The sequence below is a fragment of the Rhincodon typus genome, chromosome 18 (genome assembly GCF_021869965.1).
Source record: "Rhincodon typus isolate 14 chromosome 18, sRhiTyp1.1, whole genome shotgun sequence".
Taxonomy (NCBI): Eukaryota; Metazoa; Chordata; class Chondrichthyes; order Orectolobiformes; family Rhincodontidae; genus Rhincodon; species Rhincodon typus.
In genome coordinates, this window is record NC_063349.1 from 18,838,034 (window position 1) to 18,847,957 (window position 9,924).

Below are 9,924 nucleotides of genomic sequence, written 5' to 3' on the forward strand. Positions count from 1 at the left end.
AGGCCCGAAACGTCAGCCTTTCTGCTCCTATGATGCTGCTTGGCCTGCTGTGTTCATCCAGCTCTACACCTTGTTATCTCAGATTCTCCAGCATCTGCAGTTCCTACTATCTTTGACTCAATCTGTACTTCTGATTACATTCATTCATTTGTGGGTTCAATGCTAGACTCGAGTGCCCAAATATTTGTTCCTGTCGGGAAGAGTGTTCCAAAGACTGACATTTGTGAGGAAAAAATAAGTTGCTTCCTCACTGTCCACTCAAGTGGGCAATCTCGTGCTTCAATGGCGATCCGTAGTTCTAGAATCTCCTGTAAAAGGGAGCATCCTCTCCACATCTACTCTGTCAGGAAGCCTTATGACATTTTTTTTAAAAAACCAGATTGCTTCTTACTCTGCTAACCTTTTAATAGGTACAAGCCTATCCTGTCCAACTGTCCACGTCAGGTATTAGTTCGGTAAACCCTCTCTGAACTGCTTCCAATGAATGTCATCCTTCTTTAAACAAAGGTGATCAAGAGTACCCCATATAATAAGCATAACTTCCTCACTTTGTATTCAATTTCCTTGCAATGAATGATAATTTTATTAGCTTTCTTAATTTTCTATTATAGCATATGTGTAGAAAGTTAGGAAAATGGAGTGGAGGGTCATTAGATCAGCCATGATCTCATGGAGTCTGTTTCACTAATGAGCTGAATGGCCTAATTTTGCTCATAGAGCTTATTGTCCTACTGTTTTTTTAGTTCTTGCTAGCTCTCTCTTCTCCTCTAATTCTTCTCTCTTTCTGGTCATTATTCCTAAAATATTTCAATCTTCATACGATCACTAAACTTGGTATCCTTAATTTTCTTAGATAGCCAAAAATGGTGTATCTCTCGGTCTTTGTTTCTCAATGGAAGATATCTTTGATCAGAGTTTTGAAATATCTCCTTAAACGTTTGTCACTTATTTCCGAGCCTTTATTTGCATTTATGAATCCCAATTCTCAGGATTTTTACATAGATTCTTCACTATACAGGTAGATCATTTATGAATTCTGTTTTATTACACATTGCCAAGTATAAAATTGGCTGCTACCTGAATTGATCCGGAATGTATTCTAAGAAACTGCCCTGAATACACTATGAACTCATCGCCGAAACTATTTTTGCCAATTTCATTCTTCCGATCTACAAGATGATTCAAATTGCCAAGAGGTAACATTTTTCTTCCAAGTTTTCATTATGTTTTGATTTTTTATCAGGCCTACAATGTATCTACTGTTATGGCGTTATAAACAATTCCAATAGGTAACTTTTTTTTGGCTGTTCCTTATTTCCATACAAGCCAATTCTAAATCATGATCCTCTAAAGTAAAATAATTGCTCACTACTATCTTGATCTCATTCATTTTTTAAAACAGATTTACCCCATTCCTTGTGGTTAGTGAAGCTCAGGTCTCAGATGAGATCACTTCACAACCTCAACTTGTAATAGCAGTCACATCATGCTAATCTGTTTCTATTAGTGCCATCATTTCATCCAATCTGTGACAAATGCAGCATGCATTCAGATTAAGCACCTTTAATTCTGAAACAAAAAATAGAAAGTACTGGAAAGCTTAACAGGTCTGGCAGCATTTTGTGGACAGAAATCAGAGTTAACGTTTTGAGACCAACGGCTCTTCCTCAGAACCAATGGCAGCTGGGAAAATGTTGGTTTTTATGCAGAAGACAGGGAGTACGGAGTAAAACAGTGGAGACAGCGTTCAGAGAGGGGAGGACATTTGAACCGACAATGGAGTAGATAGCAATCAAGCTAGGAGGATGAATAGCTGTTAATAGGGATTGTTCATGGCTAACAATGGGTTGTGTGTAATAGCAGACCATGTGACAACAAGGCCTGGTGTACGGGGGTTTGGGGTAAGGACATGGGAGAGCTTAAGCCTAAAAACTGTTGAACCTGATATTGAATCTAGAAGGCTGTAGAGTTCCCAAGCAGAAAAATGAGGTACTGGTCTTTCAGCTTGCACTGAGCTTTGCTGGAGCACTACAGCAAGCCTGAGACAGAGCTGTTGGCAGGTACAAAGTTGTGTGTTGAAGTGGCAGGCAACTGGAAGCTCAGGGTCTGTTTTGCGATAGATGTTCTGCGAAGCAGTCACCCAGTCTATGCTTCATTTTGCCAATGTAGACAATGTGAACAGCAAATGGAGTAAACTAGATTGATTAAAGTGCAGGTAAAGCACTGCTTCATGTGGAAAGTGTATCTGGGCCCTAAATACCGAGGAAGGAGGAAGTAAATGGACAGGTGTTACATCTTTTGCAGTTGCAGGGGAAGGTGCCATGGGACTGTGGGGGAGAATTTGGGAGTGAAGGAGGAGTGGACCTGGGTGTCCCGGAGGGAAGGCTATCAAGGGAGGGGAGGGGAATGTGTGCCTGGAGGTGGCGGTATTGGTGGCTAATGATCCTCTGAATATGGATGATGGGGGCTTAGTAGGTAAGGATAAGGGGGACCCTATCACAGTCGTGGGAGAGGGGATGAGGGCCGAAGTGTGGGAGATGTGTTGGACTACGGTGTTCGGGAATCCGCAGTTGAGGAAGAAAGTGGACATTTCAGAGGTACCCATGTCGAAGTTGGCATCATCGGAACAGATGCAATGGAGACGGAGGAATTGGGAGAATGGAACAGAATCTTGACAGGAATTCTGTCTTTTTACTATTTTTCCAGGTGCACTCTTCCATTTGTACAGTCTGTGCCCTCCTGTCACATAGTGAATACAAAAGTCAGGAGATAATGATTATTATATGGAGCATGATTGGTCACCTTATTTAAAGAAGGATGGCATTCATCGGAAGCAGTTCAGTGAAGGTTTACCAGGCAAATACGTGACATGAATAGGTTGGACAGGCTAGGCTTGTGCTCATTCCGCCGAATAGAACCTTGTGCTATTGCCAAATGATGGTATTTTCCCAGGCATTTTGGGCACATATTTTGGAGAGATGATTTCTAACAATTTCTTACTTTGAATAGCCTCTTAAAAAAAGACACAGTTCTTAATTTCTACACAAAGTAGAATCCATAAGAGCATCCAAGCAGGTTATATACACACATACACATATTTTTATAAAATTTGGTTTTTAGGAATCCCCAATAACTCAGATTTAAATTTTAGTCAATTCATCACTTTTCCTTCCCTACGCCCAATTTAACTTTTCAGTCAGACTAGTACAACTAATGCATCATAGTGAGCCTCTTTATACTCACACCTCCACATTGATGTTAATCCACGGATGGACATACATGGCAAAAACACATCTTCTGGACTAAAAGTTTGTTAAAAAAAAATTCTCAGATCACCTTTATATTCTATTCACTTGTAAGAATAAAGGCCATTCTCGACAGTCAAAAACATAAAACTCACTTTATCCGTATACGTGTCGGTAGTTCTGTTTATCCCTATTCCCTTTTCTGTCCCTGTACAAAAGTCAAAAGATAATTACAGATGAGGAAGGTAATTTATCCACTTTGATTCATCCATTCAAAAAGATCTCAATATATGCAAGTATAACAGTGAATTACTTGTCCAATGATTGGAGTATTTATTTTCAGGAAGTTTATTCTATAATCCACATTCGATCATGTTTTGCATGACAAAATTTCCTAATATGTATTTTAAAGACTACGTTTGTCTAGTATGAACTACCTACTGAGTCTCTGCAGTACTCAGGTGTCCAAACCCAGTAATCCCAGGTCCCACTCCCGTGTACACAATTTGACTAATTAATACTTGTTCTTTCTTACCTTTTAGTTAGCTGTTTAATCCATTCCTAAAGCTTATATTGAATCCCATACCACTGAATTTAATTAACGAGGTGTGGAATTTAGTGTGTTGAAAGTTATAGCAAGTACATCAAATTACAATCCAAACTATCTTCCCAAATATTTGAGGAGCTCATCTGAAAAGAAGCTTTAAAATCTAAATATTTTAATTATCCACATATCCCAAATGCAGTTAGGTGCTTTTATTAGGTCTCGATAGAAAGTTTTCCTATGAACTGAACAGCAGGCTGGCAGCTATTTGTTTCGCCTTGTGGATTGAAACAGCTTTGATAGCTGTCCTCTGCAAGACCTTCTTCTGTCTCAAGAGTCATTTTGAGATGATGATTCTATTCAGGGGCTGGAGCCACAGTCTAAATGAGGAGTGCCCCCCTGCTTAAGTTCTAGAAATGGAAAGCAGCCACTCCTCTTCCCTTTGAAATTAAGGGCACAGACCTAACTCCCTGCACCTCTGTGAAGGGCAAGGACCTGCAACAAAGAGTCCAGGCACCTCATACCCCCTCATTTTTGCCAACATTATACTAAGTTCATGGACAAGGCAATAGCACGGAGGCCTGCGTCAATCACTAGCATCCAATTAGAGTTCTGCTAGAGCTATTTTTCATTCACAAGTCACTTAGAAGAATATGTGCAGGGCCAAAGACATGGCAACAGTCATGGCTTAGACTAATTTCTCCACAATCTGCACAGGGCGTGCACAGCCTCTAGCAGCTCCAAAAATATTAAATGATCTCCATTTAAGCGTTGTTGTTGTGTTGCAGGCAAATCCAAAGCATATTATCTTGAACAGAGTCTCCCTCAGTCCTTTGACTGTCTGTGGCCTCAGCTGTCAAAGACTCTTCCAGCTATTTGTGCACATCCAAATCTGAATCACAACCCTGAATCCAGCCAACAGCACACACCCCAAGAAAAGAATATCTGCATTGGTAAAGAATGCAGGAAGTTACACGACACTGGACCTTCTGAGGATCCTTCCTCCTCAGAAGTGTCTCAGTTTTTCCAACCAGAAAACAATCCTGAGCTGCATGAGAACTCAACATGCAAAGGTTAAGAGCATACAATTTCCTCATCCCAGCCATGCTTCCTGTGGCTGAGGGCCACCAGTCCATGATGAGAGTGCAAGAATGCCACTAGCACATATGGTCAAAGGACCTTGAGGGGCCAAAGACAGATGGGAGCTTCTGACTCAGATAAAATATGGTACTGCTGCATGACTCCTTTAGCCACAGAATGGATGTACCAAGCAGTCCCGCTCATGTTATCGCATATAAGATGAAAGCAGGTATGGAGTAATGGTATTGACAGATTTAAAAAAAAAAAGGTCACTGACCTGCTTCCTCCACTGCATCCAGCTTTGGGGTGGAGGAATGACTCGGTGGTTACGGACCTGCTCCGCAGTCTCTGTCCAGGATTTTGTCAGGCCCTCTCCTGCACCTGTATTTTAGGAAGAGGACCCATGGCCTTTCCCTGGCAGCTAAAGAATCACGCCAGCCTAAGCCTTCTATCTGCCAGTGTTGACCTTTCAAGTATCTCCTTGGCTAGTTTGAGTGAAGAAGGTAGGAAGAGGAAGGAGTCCTTTATTCCATATTCTGGCCATAATGAACATAGGGTTACGGCATCAGTTGACTTCAACTTTGCCACCAACACTGCAGCCTGAGACCAGGGATCCCTCCTTAATTGGACCTTTTGAATCTGTTTTTCTGATTCAGGCAGCAAGTGGATCAGTCTTAGGTGATTACAGTTTATAACCTCAATTCCATTTTCAAAAGAATAGTACTTTTGTTTTAGCATGACTCACTGGAAATCAAGCCTTGCTCTTTCCATAAATCATCACAAAAGTTAAAGATTTTAAAAGTACACAAAATTCCCAATTTACTGGATTCTCAGACCCAGGTTGATAGAAAGCACAGATGAAATTCCTGTACTGAACAAGAATTAATATTTATGACAAGAAATAATGTCTTTAGATTCTGTAAAGAGTTATAAGCTACTGCCAAACAAACACCATGATTTTTCTTATTATTCATTCACAGGATGAGGGCATCACTAGCTAAGCCAGCATTTATTGCCCATCCCTAATTGCCCAGAGGGCATTTAAAAGTCAACCACATTGCTGTGGGTCTGGAGTCACATGTAGGCCAAAAGGTAAGGATGGCAGTTTCCATCCCTAAAAGGACATTATTGAACCAGATGGGGTTTTCTGACAACAACAATGGATTTTGGTCATCATTAGACTCTTAGTTTCAGATTGTTTTGAATTAAAATTCCACCATCTGCTATATCAGGATTTGACCCGGGTTCCCAGAACATTACATGGGTCTCTGGATTAACCATCAGCGAAAATACCACTAGGCCATGGCCTCACCTCAAATTAAGGCTCCTAATCCCCTTATAAACTTCCCCTTACAGACAGGCAAACAAAGACAAGAAAAAGTAGGTTATGGGCAGGGGAAAGCTGGGAGGCGATTTTGAGGTTTCTATTCACTGGTTGCTGAGATGATTCTTATGCTGAACAGAACGTTGTTTTTCAGCTGTCTTCCTTTGGTTGCTTCCACTGGTTCGCAAGAGACACAAGGTGGCTGGTTACCTTATAAAAGGTCTCTGTCTTAAATCAGTCAAAAAAGTCACAGCTGACTACAACTGCTGAAGGAAAATGAACTGGTTTTCTTCGGTCAAAGTGGGCTTTGACTGCAGAGAACAGAGACACAACTCCCATACTGGTGGGATCAAGTAACTTCACTCTGCATCTTGTTCCCAGTCCCAAGCTGTTCAATTACCTGAGAATCAGGATGCTGGCAGGCAAAAGGCTTTTGTCATCAATAATGGTCACTAGTCCATTGATTAATCAACTTATTGTTGTTACTGAGCAGTATCTGCACATAACCCCTCAACTCCAGTTCACCTACAATCCAAATTATCTATACAATACTCACCATGACTGTCAGGTTACTTGTTTTCAAATCATAAGCAAGCTTTTAAAACAGTTCTCATTTCAGTCCAAAACTTTTTAAAACAAAAGCAAAGACAATTTTTACATATTAATATTGCAGACAAACCATATCAAATGACAATTATGATGACAAATTTGGTAGCATCAAAATCTTATTGGACAACAGCAGAATAGGGAAGTAAATCTGGTTTACCTAGTCTAACCTACAGGTGACTCCCAACCCATAGCAACAATGCTGACTTCAGCAAGCTTTCTGGATTGCAAAGAATGCAGAATACCTCATCGAGGGATAGGCAGTAATTGCTGTGTTTGTCAGTAATGCCAAAATAAATAAATTTTAGAAGAGGATTCTGCCACATCAATTTCCTACCTAAGTATTGTTACGTATCAAATCAACCAGCTTGGCAATATTGAACAACATTTCATTCAATAGGGCAAAATACAGTCATAATTAACATAAATAACTTTTTCGCAATCAGCTGACAAGGACTATTGTATTCTGAAGAAGTTTATTTTCACAAAGTTATCCAAAACTATAGAAGCAATCTGGAGAGGTAGGTTATTTTTTCACAATATGATCAGCTGAAAAGTTAAGAACTACGAAAATACCACAGTTTAAAATGGTTAAAATGACACATTTTGAAGTTACTGCAATCAAAATCGATGAAGAAACATTTCAAAGGGGAATTATTCACTAGTAGTTGACAGAGGTCTCTGATTTTCAAAAACTTTTGTTTTTTTTTGCGCGCGTCAAAACTATATACTTCCTACCTGCATTTGTTTCCTTCCTCGGAACGAGTAGCGTCAACTCGGAGGGAGGAACAGGGTGGCAGCTCGAAGAAACGAACAAAGGTGTTGCAACGCCTTCTGCTAGCCTTCCCTTATTTCTTCACAAGAGAAATACAAACTGCATTACCAACTTAAACAAAGGTGATAGAGCAACTTAAATGCGTACTCTTTTCGTAGCTCTAAATCCGGCATAAATGTCCAAGGCCGGCTGTATGCTGGTTGGGAACCGGCTGTTGACTCTCCTGCCCCGCTCGAGCGCTAGCGGTTGTATCCCCCCCCCGAGAACAAGCTCGCGGACACAAGCAAACAAGCGTCACTTGTCACGCGGAGCTCTTTTCAAATAATTCCCGATTCCTTTCTTTAAATCGCCACACGAACCCGGCGAGTGCGCACCCAAAAACCCTGTCCGCCCAAACTCCCCTCGACACGCTGCAGTAAATGGAACCAAAAAAAGGTTCCGCTGCTGCTCTGCCAGCTTTACAGAAAGTCTTCAGTTATAAAACAGGTTCGAAGGGGGTGCCGCAGTTGCATCGTTTTATCTCATTTCATACGGTTCAAACATTCCGAGGGTCAGTTTTTCGTAAATTCAAAGTTAACTCGTTTTATTCTAACCACCATATGAAATTAGATTAAATTAGCACTAGTGTCTTTATTTTCATATTCAAAATATTACGTAGCTCAATCATGAGAAAATCTTTTGGTTGACATAGTTACAAAATGCTACAAATATTAGAAATCAAAACTTCTAGGGCCTTTTCCTTAATAACAAATCTTCAGCATTAACATCTCTCATTAATAGAAGTTAGAAATTTTATCAAGAAAACGTTCTGAAGAAGAGTCACCGGACCCGAAACGTTAACTCTGTTTTCGCCTTCACTGATGCTGCCAGACCTGCTGAGCTTTTCCAGCAATTTTGTTTTTGCCCCTGATTTACAGCATCCGCAGTTCTTTTAGTTTTTATAATGAAAACGTGCCCATTCAACCCATCGACTGCAATTAATGTTTATCCTATGTGATTGCCTTGTTCACCACATCCCTTTATTTCTGACATCCCTTTGTTTCTGGTGTTATTTCTGATGCTGTGTTTCATTCTGTTCCGCAGCATTTGTGTAAGGTTTCTCCTACCTTCACATTACACTTTTGCATGCTTTTGAAAAAGAGGACTTGCGTTTGTGCCTTTCCAACCACGCAAAAGTGCAATACGCGAATAAAGCACTTTTGAAATTCACTCACTGTTGTAATATTGGAAATGTAGCAGCCCGAACGCACAAAGAAAGCTCACAAACATTACTGTGAAAAAGTCCGATGATCCCTTTGTGATGAGGGATAAATATTTACCAGAATACTAGGGGTGCTCCCCTGCTGTTCTGGAAAACGGGACCATTGGATTTTTCACGTCCACCTCAGAGGGTAGACAGAGCCTATGTTTAATGTCCAATTCGAAATGTCCGACAAAAAATTAATAAAACACTTGAAGAAGGAGTAATTCTCTTTTAGATAAACCTGTTGGTCTATAATCTGGTATGGTGATTTCTGATCTCGTCCATCCTAGTGCAATACCGGCACGTCCACATCGTGAATTAAAAATTCCACTGTCCCAAAAGATCTCTTTCAGTATAGAACTTGTTTATACAACCAAACCTATATATTTATATTTGTTTCACTTAGTTAATATGGAACTGGGACAGAGTGGCTCCTGTCATATAATTTATAAAAAAGCAACAAATTTGTACATGTATCTGATGACAGAAAATCAGATAAATCACCCAATATGAAGTGCAGTTAACAATCAATCCCAGTTCAAAATGGTGCATTTTATGAAATAATTCCATAGAGGTTAGTATCCTGATACCAAATCTCCCTTCATTTACGCATGGAGAGCTCTTGACACTGATCCAACTTCATCAGATCCAGCTGTCAGAGTGGACAGGATGTCCAACACTCCTGTTCTTATCTGTCAGGCAGGGCTCCATGATTGGACCAAGTAAACAGCAGGGACCTCACATTCTATGAGGTCCACCTGGCTGACCTTGTTACAATCACTGCAATATGTAAAAAGGTTCAACATTGTGACTACCCACACCACATAAATATACTCTTCTCAAGCCTTAAGACTGCAAGTTTCAAGCAGGGGTTGCAATTTGATCAGCCGTTCATCTTTATAAACAGCTGCATCACTCAAACAACAGATTACAGTAAAAGTCAAATGTGAAATTGGTTGGACATTACCAACATGCTTTGGTTAATTTTCTTTCCATCACCTTACATAGTCTTAAAATCCTGTCAACCTATTGCTGTGCTTTTCCAATTTAAATATGACAGACAGGAACTCTCCAGGATCAGTGGCAGTGGTACATTTATGTTTTTTA

General features: G+C 40.3%; 1 protein-coding gene across 4 annotated transcripts in view; it reads right to left on the reverse strand.

Annotated features, from left to right (window-relative positions):
• LOC109937246 (protein FAM118A) overlaps positions 1 to 8,028 on the reverse strand; it is a 47,304-nt gene extending 39,276 nt beyond the window's left edge. Inside the window, exons 1-2 of one of the 4 annotated variants that reach the window (XM_048607789.1) lie at positions 7,538 to 8,028; positions 3,401 to 3,453 (exon numbers count right to left, since the gene is read on the reverse strand). The gene's annotated coding sequence lies outside the window, so the exon portion shown is untranslated. The remainder of the gene's footprint in view (positions 1 to 3,400; positions 3,454 to 7,537) is intronic. The other 3 variants (XM_048607790.1, XM_048607788.1, XM_048607787.1) reach the window with 3 other exon arrangements.
• Positions 8,029 to 9,924: the final 1,896 nt, after the last annotated feature.